Source organism: Octopus bimaculoides, chromosome 5 (assembly GCF_001194135.2).
Source record: "Octopus bimaculoides isolate UCB-OBI-ISO-001 chromosome 5, ASM119413v2, whole genome shotgun sequence".
In the NCBI taxonomy this organism is placed as follows: domain Eukaryota; kingdom Metazoa; phylum Mollusca; class Cephalopoda; order Octopoda; family Octopodidae; genus Octopus; species Octopus bimaculoides.
This window is the reverse complement of record NC_068985.1, coordinates 82,254,853-82,272,603: the sequence shown is the minus strand read 5'-3', so window position 1 is coordinate 82,272,603 and position 17,751 is coordinate 82,254,853. Positions and strand designations below refer to the sequence as shown.

The 17,751-nt window shown below is 33.5% G+C and overlaps 1 protein-coding gene across 3 annotated transcripts in view; it reads left to right on the top strand.

Moving 5' to 3' along the window:
* LOC106881595 (myoneurin) overlaps nt 1-17,751 on the top strand; it is a 195,862-nt gene that overhangs the window by 72,364 nt on the left and 105,747 nt on the right. For all 3 annotated transcript variants that reach the window (XM_052967822.1, XM_052967824.1, XM_052967823.1), the window contains exon 2: nt 4,016-4,091. The gene's annotated coding sequence lies outside the window, so the exon portion shown is untranslated. The remainder of the gene's footprint in view (nt 1-4,015; nt 4,092-17,751) is intronic.

Here is a 17,751-nt window from a genome sequence, read left to right as displayed (position 1 = left end):
ACATATATATGTGTGTGTACGTGTAAATGAAATAATATCTATATATCTATAGTTATATATATATATATATATATATATATATATATGTGTGTCTGTGTGTGTGTGTGTATGTAGGTATGTATACATATATATCTTTCACTGCATGGCACTTTGTTATCTTTCTGTATACCAGATTATTTTCGCCATACTGTCAATTCCCTCAAAATGAGACAACAATTACATCATCTACAGCAATGGGGAGTATTTCTTCGATACTTGGAAGCAACTCAATTGATGACTGTTTTTATCTTACAAATTACTGACTTACTGCTGATGCATGCATGTTAACCTTTATCAACATGGTTATTATGTAATGGAACGATGATATCCTTATGCTGCAAATAGCTGCCATTTTGAAATATATTTTGCTCAGTCTATGTTTTTCTTGTTAGCAACATGCTAGTGGCTGAATGAAACAAATATTTTACAATATGCAATATCAACTAAATTTGATGATAATGATGGTGCGAATAATATTGTTTTTGTTAAGCATTAGTAATAGAGTTTAGTTTATTGTATGCTACAAACAAAACTTTACACCATCAATTTCTCTCAGTCTTGTGCTTTCCCCCACTCAGCATCTCAATCTCGAAGTCATATGTTGATTATCAAATTGGATAAATCTCTCTGTCTCTTTCTGTCCATCTGTGTCACCTTATATTCTTTCCTCTTCACTGTCTCTCACACTCGGACATTTCTTGTCTTTGAATCTCTTTTTCTGCCCACCAGTATGGCTGTATGTCTATCTGTATGTGTTTATGCACACACACACTCACACACACACACACACACACACACACACGCACACACACACGCACACGCACACATGCACACATACATACACACACTTTCTCTTTCTCTCTCTCTCTCTCTCATACACACACACACACACACACATCTGTCAGCTTAACTGTGTCTGTTCCTCAAGCCAGCCAGCCAGACAAACCAGCCTTCTACTTGTTTCTATTTCCCTCTCTCTTGCCAGAACCATTCTATCATAACCATAAATTTTTTGCCTGTAATTTTAATTGTTCTTATGGTTATTGCATCTTTAGGTCCTAGGCAACACAAACACAAATGTGGAACAAACAATTAATATTGAGAGATAATATAGATAAATAGCTGCCTATGGATATACATAGATAACACACACACAACGCGTGTGTGTGTGTGTGTGTTTATTAAGTTCATAATAATTTCTTGCTCCCTTCCTTGTCATTTATTTAAACTCATACTACTCACTATACCTGACAAGCACTTATGTCTGAAGCATATACATAAGGTTATTAGTTTCAAATTTTGGCACACGACCAGCAGTTTTGGGGGTAGGGAGTAAGTTGATTACATCGACCCCAGCACTCAACTGGTACTTATTTTATTGACTCCCAAAAAAAAAGAAAGTAAAATATACGTGTGTGTGTGTGTTTGTGTGTATCCTTTTTTTGGGATCATGTAATTATTGTAAATCATGGTCATACAACCAATGTTATTCATTCCTAGTCTCCTATGTCTGGCTCTGGGGAAATTTCAATTTCCTTGGAAACATGTGAAGGTTTATGAATGGAAGAGCATCTGGGTGTAAAAAATCTACTCCAACAAATTCTGTCTGATCCATGCGAGCATACAAAACTAAATATTAAATGATGATGATGATGATATGTCCATATACACTCACACATGCATATGCACACACACACATATATCTAATAAATATAAATTTATGTAATACATATATACAGGGTGTGATGGGTAAATTGTCATCATTTTATATTTTTAATTTCGTGCATTGTTTGTTTTTGATTTTGTCATCTACACATTTGGGCACCGGCTGTGAGAAAAACAGCACCATGATGCAATTCGCTCTGCCAGAAATTTGGAAACAACATGCTGTACTGCTTGGTATTTGTGCTGGAAGCTCCAATATGAACATTTCAGAGTGTTTGGGTGTCAGTCTGAGGACATGTACCAAGAGTGATAAAAATCAAACATCCACTTGGGGTGATCACTAGTGATGGCGATGTTATGCCTCCATTCATCTTCCCATACAGCCTCAGACTTAACATGGAGGCCTACATCAAGTGCTTGGAGGAGCTTCATGGGTCAAGAGGGTGGCTGCTGGAAAACCTTATGTCTGGCAGCAGGACTCTGCACTATGCCACATAAGGAGGAGAACCCAGACGTGGCTGTCACAATTTCTGTGACCACATCACCTCTAACATCCCAGACTGCAACCCCCTTGATTGTTATGTGTGGGACACAGTGAGTGAGAGACAAACAAAACTCTTTGTAACACCAAAGATGAACTGAAGACAAGGATTATGGCCCAGCTTAAACAAGGAGACCATCCAGAAGGGTTGCAGGAGATTCTGAAGTTGCCTGGAGGCTGTACTTGAAGACAATAGCAATATAATTGAATAAATTTACTCTTTAGTATTTTAAGATATTTTAATGTAATCTTGGTTAATATATCTGTTAAAATGAGATGTCAGTGTTATTTTCATTTTTGCGTAATTTAGATGACAATTTATTCACTGCACCCTGTATATATGTATATTTGTATGTATGTTGTGTGTATGTGTGCATGTGTGTGCACGCATGTAGTTGTAATAATGAAGTCAAACCAAATAGCAATATTCTGAAATCATTGTGCATATGTGTGTGTGTGTATATATATATATATATATATATATATATATATATATATAAAATGTATATGTGTATGCCTTTATCCATGTATTCATATCTGTATGTATATGTACACATAGATATCCTTGCATTTAATGAAGATTGTTCATGTACTGCTCTGTCCTCTCTACCATTCACACTTTTCTTGTCTAATGTCATTCAAAGGTCAATTGGTCTTGTGGGGAGTTGGAATTATTACTTTCTGTGTGTCTGTCAGTCAGTCTGGCTTTCTGTTTTATCTGTCATTCTTTCATTCGCATCACTTTTCATTGAGTTATCAGTTTCACCTGACAAGCTTATGTTTTTCATCTTGCACTTCAATCTTTACAGTATGACCACACCACATTATAGTTTCAATTGAAGTTGGTTTGGTCTCTGACTAACATTTCTATTATCTGACTTAAACTTTCATTATAATTAACTCTTTCCTCCCTTCAGTCTCTATATCCCTGTATTTTCCTCTGCACTCATCTATCCGAAATAATCACTTGTCAGTGTTATTATATACACATGCACATGCGTGCAAGCACACACACACACACACACACACACACACACGCACACACGCACACACACATCAGCATCCTTCTGAGCACGTTATATATGTGTAACACAAGTATATAGTGAATATGACATTTTGCCAGGGACATTACTTGAAACAGGCAGGTATCCTTTCCAGGGGAAGAGGTGTCTCTCATCCTATTAATGGCATTAAAACAACCAAAGTAGAGCAATGGTCCTTTGTAGCTATTACAAGCTAAACAACAATGATACAAGTGTGCTTGTATCAATGATACACACACACACATACACACATATCTATTCACACAAACACACGTATAGAAACACATTCACACACATACACTTACCTTCTTTATGAGTTGAAACTCAAGCTATGCACCATTTTTTAAAAGCCCTTCTCTTTCTCAATTTGTGCTTTACATATAAACACATTTAATATATATTCTTTCGTGAGAAAGGAATTCATCTCTACACCAACATACACTTCTTACTGGCATTGATATATGATTCGTATGTGTATCAGAATATATGCATGGAAGCAACTGGAAGCCACTCCAGTGTCCTTTTCCATTCAAAAGCTTATTGTTACTTTATCTACAGCATCAGTGGGATACATTTTTTTTTTAAATCAACAGCATTCAAAATATGCATCTGTATTTGTGTGCATTTCTGTGTGCAAGTGTGTGTCTGTGAGTCTTTATAAATAAATGAAAGAGATTAATCAGCAGAGCATTGATTGTAATATTAATTTCTTTCTTTTTTATTTCAGCCTACTGTATATATGCATGGAAGGTGTATAAATATTCCTGAAAGACTTCCTGAAAGTGATAGGCTTTATTACACATGTAAGTTCAAACTTTCACCTTGTGGTTGTCAAATATTGTTGAAGGAAAAAATAATTCCATGTAATATTCATTCCCTTATTCAATGTTGTTGTTGTATAATGTCAAAGAAATAATCCGAGTTGTAAAACTGAAAATAAATAGATAAGTTGATTATTGACTATGTTGTTTAGGTCTTTCTGGTTTTGACTTTGGTTTCAATTCTTGGGCTCAGGGCATATTCATCAGTTCCTTATTGTTGTCACTTCTGTCAACTTTATAATTCATCTCCATAAAATCTTGTCTTGTTCAGTAAAAGGAACTCAGTAATTATTTGTGTAGAATAAGAAATTTAGTAGGTAGTTGAGCACCAGACTATGTACTTTATAAAACTATTTATGGCCTTCTTTCTCCAGTTGTCCATAGATTTTGCTTTTTATCTCTTTAGTGCTACTGGAACAAATTGACTGATTATGTGATACATCCATCTCCCTCTCCAACATTTTTTGTATCACACATTTCTTCAGCGTGAAAAAAAAGTAAAAAACAGCCCACAAGCAAAAAAACTCACAAGGCCCACCTAAACATGATTTATTGTGAAGTGCTAATATATTGCTAAGTGTTGATATGACTTGTTATGCATGTACATCTATGTTGTTAGAAGTGTCAGTGTTATTGATGTTGTGTTTTCTATTTTGATAATGTTTGATAATTTTTTACCATTACTTTTCTTTACTTTTTAAGTTTTTCTTTTTTAATTATTATTAGGGGTAGTGAGTGTTTCTAGTGTTGCATATGACATAAGGAACTGCATTTATTTTAATCTATACTGCAATGGGCCTCAAGAATTTCTCAGAGCTTAAAGTTTTTTTTTTCTGTAACCAGTTTTCTGGACCCATATCTACAAAAGTATCAAATAATGTTTTGTTAAAATTAGCTCTCTCTCTCTCTCTCTCTCTCTCTCTCTCTCTCTCTCTCTCTCTCTCTCTCTCTCTCTCTCTCTCTCTCTCTCTCTCTCTCTTAATATATATTTAGATCCAGTTTATCATTAATGTATGCTGTTAATAATTTTATTTTTTGTGGAAAGTAAAGGCATTGAAAATGATCATAAGTAGAATGCTAGGGCAAGAGTATACACATATACTGGTTCTGGACTGTGAGCTATGGCTCAGGGACATCTTAACAGGCCCACAAACAATGCAATGCACTGGAGCCCCTGAACAACTGCCTTGTATGATCATGTCTTAAGTCAACAGTACTGCTCTAACTATGCTGAGATAGTGCCAACACAGTATCAATATGTAGCATTAACTATCTCATCTTTCAGTTAAATCCTGTCAAAGTTAATCTTTACTACAACCAACCTTACAGGGTTGATAATCTAAGCAGTAGTAATATACTGCACCAGTTCAGGCAATTTAAAAAGTACTAGAAAAATCAATTAAAAATAGCAACAACAAAAATTAAATGCAAATTAGAATAGAGAAATTGGCATGGTGATGTAAAGTTGGGAAAAACAATGTATCTTATTTGATACTGAGAATTTACAAATAAAGAAGGTGATATAATTAATTCTGCTTCTCTTTCATCAAGTACCCCATGTGTATAGCAGAGGAACCCAATATTTTCTGGTACTATTATCTAACATTTTAGATTAACGATCAGGGATTTTTTTCATTTTCTTGTCTCAATAATTTATAAATTATCTAAACCTAATCTAATTTTTCTAGACTTTTATAATAGAATATATTGTTCCCCAGTTATCAAATGAAGTTAATGAAGCAACTTTTCTAATGCTACAAATTTGGGAGGAGGGACCACCACCACCACCACCACCACCACCATCGTTACTATTACCCGGTGAGGTAATCACTCTATAGTTGCAAGACCTACAATAAATAGCAGTGAAAACTTCTCCCAAATTTAGTCCTACCTTCTTAGAAAGGTAGGATACATCAGCTAATATAATACTAGATATACATATCAAGCTTGAAAGAAAGACATGAGGATCACGGTTGGAACTTCTTTGGTCATGTGTCTTATTGAAGAAGGTGGGGGTGATCAGAAAAACAATATTTAAAGGCATTTCCTCATTCTCAACCAATTTGGAGATTTCTTTTCTTTCTTTTCTTAATGTTTTCTGATTTATTCTATGCTTATTTTGTATAACACTTTTTTTTCTTATTGCACTGTGGGACATGAGATAAATACAGCTTTGGTTCTAGGAGATGGTAGATGTTGGGGTTGGGGTTGGGTTGAAAATCACTAATGTACATTTGTTCATAATAAAAAAAAAGTGGAAAACAGAGAAGAAAAGAAAAAACATAGAGCTAAGTCACCTCTTGATTCAAGTATAAACTTGTGTAAACATTGCATGGATGATAAAAATTATTTACAAATAAAACTCACTGCTCTACCTCAACTGTAGTTTTGTTCTGAAATAGAGTTAAGTGTATTTATGAACATATTTCTTCTTAGTCATACACATTGCCGGCAGCTTTCACTTTGGGGAGCAGTGATCTCTCTCTCTCTTTCTCTTTCTCTCTCTTTCTCTTTCTCTTTCTCTCTCTCTTTCTCTTTCTTTTTCTCTTTCTCTCTCTCTCTCTCATATGTAGGCTGCAGTGAATATCTTTAAATCCATTCTGCTATTATTTGGCATTACATGCAACAAGATAGCTTCCTTTTCTTCTTCTAAAATATCTAGAAGGAGTGTATTAGAAGTCCCTTTCAATTCATATTTTACTCTTTCTAACATTCTTCTTATTGATAAAAGGATTTCATGAATATGTTTCTATGTTTGTGTGTGTAAATATATTCATATGTATATATGTATGTAAATATGTATAGTATGGATGTAAATGTATAAACATATTTGTATATATGTGTATATATATATATATATATATATATATATATATATATATATTTATAGATGTATATGTAAAAATTTTGCTTGAGTAAATACATACATATATGTAAGTGTGCATTCATGTATATGTGTATGTGTATGTGTGTATGTGTGTATGTGTGTGTGTGTGAGTGTGTGTGTGTGCATGTGAAATTCTCAAAAGAGCAACTTGCCTGCCTGTAAAGTAGGCTATGAAAAACTCTGTACTTACCATTTATCTGTAATGCATTTTTATTTTTGTTCACCCTCACATCCATACAAGTATGATTTTTCTGCTTGAAAAATATATCTTTTACAAACATGGTTTATTTTTCAATTTACCAATCAAAACTTCTCACTAGGGGTTGTCCTATAGAATATTCAAGAGAAAAGTGTTTGAAGCACCTGTTCTCACATTTCAGTCATTCAGAAAAGTTTTTAAAAACCGAAATGGAATGCTTATAAAAGGTTTCATGTTGAAAAGATGCTAGTGCATATATATTTATATGTATATAGGAAATATATCTTTTCACCTCTCTTTAAAAGTAATTTAAACATTTTTACATTATAACTAGTTGCATGCAAAGTGAAGCGTTTCAACGGATTCTCTAGCTTTCTGAAAATTATCAGCTAGCTTATATATATATTATGCCTTTAACTGACACACACATACAAGTACACATGCAATGCATATGCACACACACACACACAATCACATTCTCAAATACATTCTTGTCCACACACATATATACATGCATACATGCATATATATATATATATATATATACACACACACACACACACATACACACATATATACATATATGAATAAATATATATCTGCATATTTGCACCTGAGCACTGTATACAATACTTTGAATATTATTACTTTTTACTTGCATATATATGCATACATAAGTGTGTATACACACACACACATACACACACACACACACACTCATATATAAATGCATGTTTACACACACACATGTATATACACACACACACCTACAAACATACTTATGATGATGAAGAGAATTTTTCTGTATTAGTTTGATTTGGTATATGTGTGTGTTGTGTTTTGTTGGCTAATTTAAAAATGCATCTAAACATTTAAGCTACTGAAAAATAATAAAAATAAGCAACCACAACAAAGCAGTGGAGAATGCAATGCTGTTGGTGATGATGGTAGGGAAGATGATTACAACAAAAGCATCAGCTATGTAGATATTGATGATGATGATGATGATGTTAACAATAATAATTTACCTGTAAAGGGATCAACTGAGTGTAAACTATTCGATAAGTTATATTTCATATTTCAATCCTAACCCACCCGCCACTTAGACTTATTCACTCCTATAAAATCTAAAACACATGTATCTATCAATGCACAAATCTTAGGATACACAGGCCTTTACACATGCATATGGATTCCTTAAACTGTGTGCATATTTGAAATACACAAACACACACACGCTCATACACAGTCATAAATTCCTATATTGGCAGATATATTAATAATATAATAAAATGCACATTCATACACACACACACACACACACACACACACATAAATGCACAAATACCTACAATTACATTCACAGCATGTACAAAACAAAACAAAAATCATTTACATGCATACAAATATAAACTCACAAGTTTAAATCTGCTATATTTATACAATGTTATAATTATACAATTCTTGGACATTGCACTCTCCAAGTTCATTGAGAAGATCACCCTACTGCTCTCCTTCAATAACACTGGGCAGGCAATCTTACTGGTTATATTAAATGAAATTAAATAATGATTAAAATGACAGAATGCAAAAATTTTAAATTATTCGTTAGTTACAGGCACACTAAGCAACAATGATTAAAATAAACTGTGTACATTTATATTTAACATGTTCATTTACACTCAAATTTGGGAAGACTTTCACTCAGAAAAGAAATTTTTCATATATGTATTACTCGTAATGTGCATGATTTGCCCTTATTTTCATGTCGCCTTTCTTTTTAACCACCATCACATTTCATTATATCATAGCTCTAATCATTAATTCATTCCATTTTTACCAAACTTTGCAAAATGCTTTGCATGGAAAAAGTATTTTCATGATATTTGTGAGTTATTTAAAATGCCAAGCTGGCAGAATTGTCAGTATGTTGGACAAAATGCTTCACAGCAATTTTTCTGGTACTTTACTTTCTGAGTTCAAAGTCCACCATAGTTGATTTTGCCTTTCATCCTTTCAAGGCCAGTAAAATAAGTACCAACCATGCACTGGGGGCAATGTAATCAAGTTGCCCCATCCTGCTAAGATTTCACATCTTTTGCTCATAGGAGGCAGGATTATATTTGTGAGCTATGCGCAACTAAAAAATCATTATTAAATACATATATAGGTGCAGGAGTAGCTGTGCAGTAAGTAGCTTGCTTACCAACCAAATAGCTCTGGGTTCAGTCCCACTGTGTGGCATCTTGGGCAAGTGTCTTCTACTATAGCCTTAGGCTGACCAAAGCCATGTGAGTGGATTTAATAGACGGAATCTGAAGGAAGCCTGTTGTGTGAGTGTGTGTGTGTGTGCCTGTCTTTGTCCACCCCTCGTCATCGCTTGACAACCAATGCTGGTGTGTTTATGTTCCCCGTAACTTAGCAGTTCAGCAAAAGAGACCGATAGAATAAGTACTCGGCTTACAAAAAATTAAGTCGTGGGGGTCGATTTGCTCGATTAAAGGCAGTGCTTCAGTATGGCCACAGTCAAATGACAAACAAATAAAAGGATATACATGCATGTATACATAAGCACATGCATGCATCCAAACACATGCCCACAACCACATGTGCATATGTATATTATGTGAATGTTTATATACATACTCATGCACACACGAATAGAGTGCATACATACACTTATACAGTCACTCACATCGATACACATTGGTAACCTGAAACTGATACCTCTCATTAACTGGGTAGAAATTGTTTTATCTAAGGCCTAACTGCAATTGAAAGAAGGCGCAAGAAATATGTTATATCTGGGACACTGATACACATACACTAATACTGATATATATATATATATATATATATACTCATTCTAACATCTACTTTCTCATGTTAGTAAGGGGCAAGGCAGGATTCATTCACTAAGGCAGATTTTCTATGGCTAGATGCCCTTATATACATATCTTTACATATGCAGATACATATATAATACATACACACAAGTACACATGTGTATGTGTGTGTGTGTGTGTGTGTGCACGTGTGTGTGTGTGTGTGTATTTTCATGTTTGTTCCTCACTGCTTGACAAACTGTTGATTTATTTATATGTCTAATTTAGTTGTTCAGCAAAGGAGAGTGATAAAATAAGTCCCAGACTTAAAAAGTATAGGGAAGCACTGGGATCAATTTGATTTGCTAAACCCTTGCAGGTGGTGCCCCAGCATGACTGCTGTCCCAATCATTTAAACAAGCATACATAGATATCTACATAGATGCACGCATGTACATACGCACACATACCAAGTTTAATATGCATTTACACACACACAAATTGTGATGTATCAATTTCATTTAGTTTTATTTTTTCTATGTGCATTGGTAGAGACAAAATCTAAGGGGTAGACTGGTTATTATGATTTGTTTACTATTATTCTATATATGACGATAAATGCTTGTTAATAATTAACCTAAGCTTCTGGGCCTTAATGAAGCTATCAATACTGCTACCCGAGAGATACCCACCCTGCCCACACCTTGCTGCTGCTGCTACTGCTTCCATTTCTGCTGTGTTCCAGGCTTGCTCTTACGCAAAAAGAAAACAACAAAGGAAAGAAACATACCATAATGTAAATCAAAAATGTTATATAAAATGAAACAAAACAGATTTATTTCTTTAGAAAATGGTTTGCATTAATGATTTGGTATGTAATATCCTGCTATGGATGATTACATTTAAGTGCTGTAATCTGAGTCCTGCTCCCTCACCTTCTTCCTCTCCTCTTTCTCTTTCTCTCTCTCCCTCTATCTCTCCTTTTCTTCCTCTCATCCTCACCCCTCTTCCCCCTTCTCTCTCTCTCTTTTTCTGTATACACACGCACATATACATAAGTATATTTTTATATTTCTTTCTTCCCTTCCCTTTTACCCTATGTCTTCAACATTTTATTTTTGCACACCCATCTGTGGTTGAGCATGTGTGTGCATACATACACGCATACATGCATATACACACACATACATATCTGCATTTTAGAAATCTTCACATATAGATTCATACACCCACATGTACATATGTATACTTCTATCCTTTTTACTCTTCTTTCCTTGTATTCCTTCTTTTCTCATTTTTAACCCTCTGTTTTTTTTTGGCTTTATACTCATTAGCCTCTATTTACATAGGTCTGTTTCTGTCTTTGTTTCGATCCCTCTGCCTCTCTCTGTTACTCTCTCTCTCTCTCTCTCTCTCTCAAACACCTTTCTTTCTTTGTCTTCGTCTCTCATTTCTTTTTTCCTATCTATTTTTTTTAAATGCTTTGCTCTCTTTCTCTGTTTGTTGCTTTAACCCCCTTCATCTCTGTTCTTGTCTGTAGCTGTGTGTGTGTGTGTGTGTGTGTGTGTGTGTGTGTGATGACTATTTTCTGATTAACATAACACAACATTGCAGATGATTTGGGTAAACACAGTCTTTAAATTAATGTAATTAAATTTACTTCAATTTTTATTTTGTTGATGTTTATCTTAATGAAACAGTTGTTGAGTCAAATTAAAGTACGAAATTTAAGCTTTTCCACTTTTATGCAAAATGATATATATATATATATATATATATATATATATATATATATATATATATATATATATATATATATATGGATGTACACTACTTATGTGTGTGTATGTAATTTAAGGAAATTCAGTTTCATTCAGAGTTGTAATTGTCTTTCATATTTCTAATGCACTATTTCATATCATCTATGTATTCTTTATTTAGCTAATTTGTTCTCCTTGGATAAATTTTTGCATTTTAGCCTGGGTTTGTATCCATTGTGATCAACATATTCTCTAAAATGAAATTAAATGACCTTTGATATATGAGTTATTCTCATTGTTATCTCTTTTATGTCTCTGATGCTTCATTCATTAACTAAAATACATATTAACCAAAAATAGCTCAAATCTCTCCAAAAACCACTCACAGCAACCATTTATCACCAACTCAACACTGTCAATTAAGAAAAAATTTCCTTTTCACAAGTACATTTTCAACTAAAATTGAAGTTCAAACATGGGAAACTAAAGCTATATTAATGATGAAATAACCTGGTGTTATTCTAACATTGATGCTGATGACAAATTGATGTGGCAACAAATTGACTGATAATGAATTGACTTGATGTCAAATTGACCTGGCTATGAATTGACTAGTGATGAATGAATTGACTAACAAGAACTGCATTGACTGGTGATGAATTCACTGATAATGAATTGTCCTAGTGCTACATGTGTGTGTGTGTGTGTGTGTGTGTGTGTGTGTGTGTGCTTGTATCTATCTATCTATCTATAACTTACTTACACCCACATTCTCACACACACATACATTCACTTACACATCACAAACATGTATACATACCTGAATCTTAATACGTGTATGTTTATATGTGTATTTGCTAATTATTTTTTTTATAATTATGTGAGAAAACTATACAAATTCAAGAATAAATATTAGGATGAATTCCTATTTCTCTACATGGATTTCTGGAACAAAAGTACCTGTGCATATATGTATGTTTGTGGTATGTTTGTAAGTCTAGATACAATGTAGGAACATGTGCTATTATGCCAATGTTCAACATATTTTTCACAGATGCTTTTTATTTATCCTATACTTTTCCACTTCTATATCTGAAGTGAAGGATCTGATAATTATGCCATAAGATCTCCAATTTAAACATAACACTTTATATTCCACCTTAAATTGTCTTAATGACATTATACTGTCCTTCTTATCAACATCATTTAATGCTTGTCTTCCATGCTAGCATGGGTTGAATGATGTGACAGGACCCAGTGACCCAGGGAACTGCATCAATCTTTGGCATGGTTTCTATGGCTGGATACCTGGCCTGATGCCAACCACTTTACAAAGTTACTGGATGCTTTTTGTACATGGCACTGGCATTTGTAAGGTCACCAAGTAATATATGAGTATTTCATATACACACACACATACATACATGCACATATATATGTAAGTATGTAGGTAAATTGATAGTTATAATGATAATAAAAATAATGGGTTTATTGTATCATTGCCCAAGTGCACTACAACATTATATGTTTGATATATTTTAATGCGTATTGTATATAATATGGATAAATACATTATATGTACACACACACACACACACATGTATGTATATATGATATATACAAGTATATGATATATATGTCTGTGTATATATTATATGTATATATTATATAGGATATACATACACACATACATGCACACACATGTTTATACAGATAAGATATCACATGTATGTACATAGTATATGTGCGTGCTATGAATATAGTTAATTTTAATACCTGGTTAATAATACAATTTTCGCATAATGATATTGTACTAAATATTAAAGAACAACGGCTAAATTTAATTTTTTTTAGTTTTTGTGAATTTTAATAGCATATTTAAAAAAAAATTTATTCCAGGTCTCTACATGTGAGATGTGTGTGTGATGTGTTGTGTTGTGTGTGTGCTTAAGGGTGTATATGTGTATTACTTTCTGTATGTATGAAAGATTTTTCTTTCAGATTTTAAATTATTTCAACTTGCATTGCGATTTGCTCATTAATTCCATTTTTATTTTTTTATTTTAACAGTATAATGACTCTAGAAATATAGGTGCATATTTTTTCATATATACGTATATATGTCCTTATATATATGTATATATGCATGTATATATATATATATATTATATATATAGGTACATATACATGTATATAATATATATATATATATATATATATATATATATATATATATATATATATATCATTCTATTACATTATATCATATATATGTGTAGATGTATACAGTTATACATATATGTATGTACAACTATATGCATGTATGAATATATGTGTGTATAGATGTATTTTGACATGCTTGTATGTATAAATATATAAATGTATTGATATATACAACAAATATACATATACATATGAATATATATATATATATATATATATATATATATATATATATATATATATTTATACAAATATAAGTACATTTAAATTTTTTAATTATACTTATCTATTTTATATTATACTTATATATATTACTTATGTATATGAGTATACACATTTTTGTGTATGACTGTTTTTTACACACCCATCTTTGTCTTTTGTTCTTTCTTTTTGTAAATTCCAACTATATATATATATATATATACATACACACACACACAGAGAGCGAGAGAGAGAGAGAGATACAAATATATATATATACGTATATACAGATCTATCTATACATACACATACAGATACATGCTCATATAGTTGTGTATATTTATATTATACATATCTATATATATATATATATATATATGCACACACACACACACATGCACATGCACTCTCTCACTTTATTCTGGCTGTGTGTTGGGTATGTGTGCTTAATATGTTTGAGAATGTGTTTCAAATTAGTTTGCTTTGTATAGAAAGAAAAATTATAAATATAAATAAATCACAAATTAAAATACACATAGAGTACATGTAAAAAAATAGGAATAATAATTAGAGAAAATTGTCTGAGGAAAGGAAAGCCTGATAACTTATTTTTGCATAAATTTCTTTCTTTTTTACATGTCTTTTCAGCATATTTTTTCTGGGTTGTTGGTAGTGAAAATGTCATTCCTTATGTTGAGCATACATTGTTTTTATTTCAAATTCATTTTAATTTAAATTTTACATAGAGGTTGATTTGAAGATTTCACTTCTTTTAGGTCAATTGGTGTATGAGAGAATGGAGAGAATGTGTGTGAGAGTGAGAGTGATTGAGAAAGAGAGAGAGAGATAGGGAAGAAAGTGGGGAGGCATGGGGTGAATTTCATATTTTGAGATTCTGCAGGTTTTACTCTGCAGTATCAGCAACTTATTTATAGTTTCCATGTGCATTCTCTGGCTCACAGCTGGTCTGAACTCTTTCCTTCTGCTGTGGAAGTGGTTACCATGATGACAATGAAAACACAATGATGATGATGTGGTAATGGTGGCTGTGGCAGTTGTAGTGGTGGTAGTATCTTTTGTTTTATATATTTTAGTCACTAATCTGAGAAAGATTTTGGTAAGGAGGGGGATGGTGGGGTCACATAACCTTATCCTACTTAAGCTGGGAGATAAAGATAAGCAGGTGAGTTAAATGCATGAAGATCTAAATAATGAGTATGATAATGATTTCTAGCATAGGCACAAAGCTATAAATTTGGAGGGGTGAGTGTGGTTGATTATAATGACTTCAGTACCTGTTGATACTTAATGTTATCTACCCCTAGAGGGATGAGAAGGCAAAGTCATTAACACCATAATAGAGAGAAAGGGATAAATGTGTGAGGTTTAACACATAATGATGAAAATAGTAATAATAATGATGATTATAATTATAATAATGACATGATGGTTTGTGACATTGATAACAATAATAATCCTTTTTAATACAGGCACAAGGCCTGAAATTTTGGAGGAAAAGTAGTTGATTATATCAACCTCAGTGATGGTACATATTTTATTGACACTGAAACGATGAAGGATAAAGTTGATTTTGGTGATATTTGAACTCAGAATGTAGAAATGAAAGAAACGCAGCTAAAAAGGTTGTCCTATGTGCTAATGATTCTGCCAGCTCACCACCTTAATGATAATAGTATTAAAGATAATGATTTTTATAATTAGTACAAAGGCCTGAAAATGAGGGAAAGAAGTTTGGTTGATTAAATAAACCCCAGCCCTTAGTCGGTACTTTACATTATCGACCCTGGAAGGGCAAAAGGCAATGGTTATCTCAACAGGATTTGAATTCAGAATGTAAAGGGACACCATTAGATAATGATGATGATGATGATGATGATGATGATGGTGATGATGATAATGGTGATTTCTTTATTTGACATGAAGGCAGCACACAAAATATTTATACAAATTACTTTAGTTACTCAGGGTAAAGTGTGTGCATGCATAAACATTTTTACAATATGCATGCATACTCATTCTCATCAATTAACATCTGTGTTCTATGCTGGCATGGGTCAGACAGTTTGACAGGATTTAACAAGCCGGTGGACTACATGCCTACTTTTGTATTAGGAAAGGGATCTGGCCTTTCTTAATGTCAGCTACTTTATAGTCAGTACTGAGTGTCTTTATCATGGCACTGGCACTAGTGAGGTCACCAAGTAGCTCACAAGATCTCTCAACTGAGCAAGGATGTAGTTTTGAGGAGAGTGGTTTTGTACCACGTGTTGAGAGGCTAAAATATGATAGTGGGATAGGAACTGGTGATACATGGCTACACCAACTAGAGATGTCAGGGCATACCCTCAAGGCAAATGAAGGTGGCTATAAGAGAGAATAGGGAAAGGGATTGAGTGTGGGTGGAAGGATAGTACTCTGAGAAGGTGAAAAGAGAGTGGAGATGTTTACAGTTGGAGAAAGATTAATACAATGAATGACAAAGCTGAGTAGAGATGAGCTTGCTCAGTGGCAAACCACAGTTTGGAAATGAGGTAAAGGAAAATAGGAAGGGGTCAGAGAGGTGGAGGGAATAAGTGGATGTACACAAAAGTGGGTGATGGAGAGTAACAGTATAATAAAGTTGTAGATAGATGAGAAATAGGGAGATGAGGTGAAGTGTGGGCAAGGTAAAAAAAAAAGATGCACAGTGATAAAGATGACAGTCAGTGGTATGCAGGGGTGGATATAGTGCATGACAAACAGGTGGGGGGGGGCATCAAGCGTAGATATAAGAAGGTGTGCAGGAGAATAGATATAAGAAGGTATTCAATGGAAAATATAGAGCTAAGGGATGTTACTGAGAATGCAGGATAGGTGACAGAGGAAGTGGTTCCAAGGAGAGATACAAGCAATAGCACAAAAGGGCGGTGAAATATATGCAGCTCTCCTCATATATAATTACAGCAACTAAGTAAATAGTGGAGCAGTCAGGAGAGTAATGGAGTAATTGGAGTTAAGAAGATGGATTGTGGGGAGGCTTGGCAGAGGAAGGCTTAGGTGCAAGGGTAGAAACATAAGTAATATACTTTTAGAGCCTTATTTTTTGCTGAGATTGATGGTTCTTCTCAAGCACTGCCCATTGCTTTCTTCTTGATCCTTTCTTATCTCCTCCATGGGGCTCAACAACCCGAGGTCAGTCATCACTACTTTGTCCTGTGTTTTCCTAGGTCTCTCTTTTCCATAGGTTCCATCCTCATGAAGTGATCAGTACCGTTTTATGCAGCTGTCCCCATCCATATACATTACATGACCATACTAGCACAGCCTTCACTCTTGCACATATCAAGTACAACTGTATCAACAATATTACCAACAATGACATCTGCAATTAACAATATTAATTATTTGATGGAGTGCAAGGTCCAAATATTCAGTGATAATAATAGTAGTATATTTTACTTTATCCCAAAGAGAGAATTGAGCTTAAAAATGACAAAATTACAGTAACAAATTTTTCTGGTGCACACACACACACACACACACACAC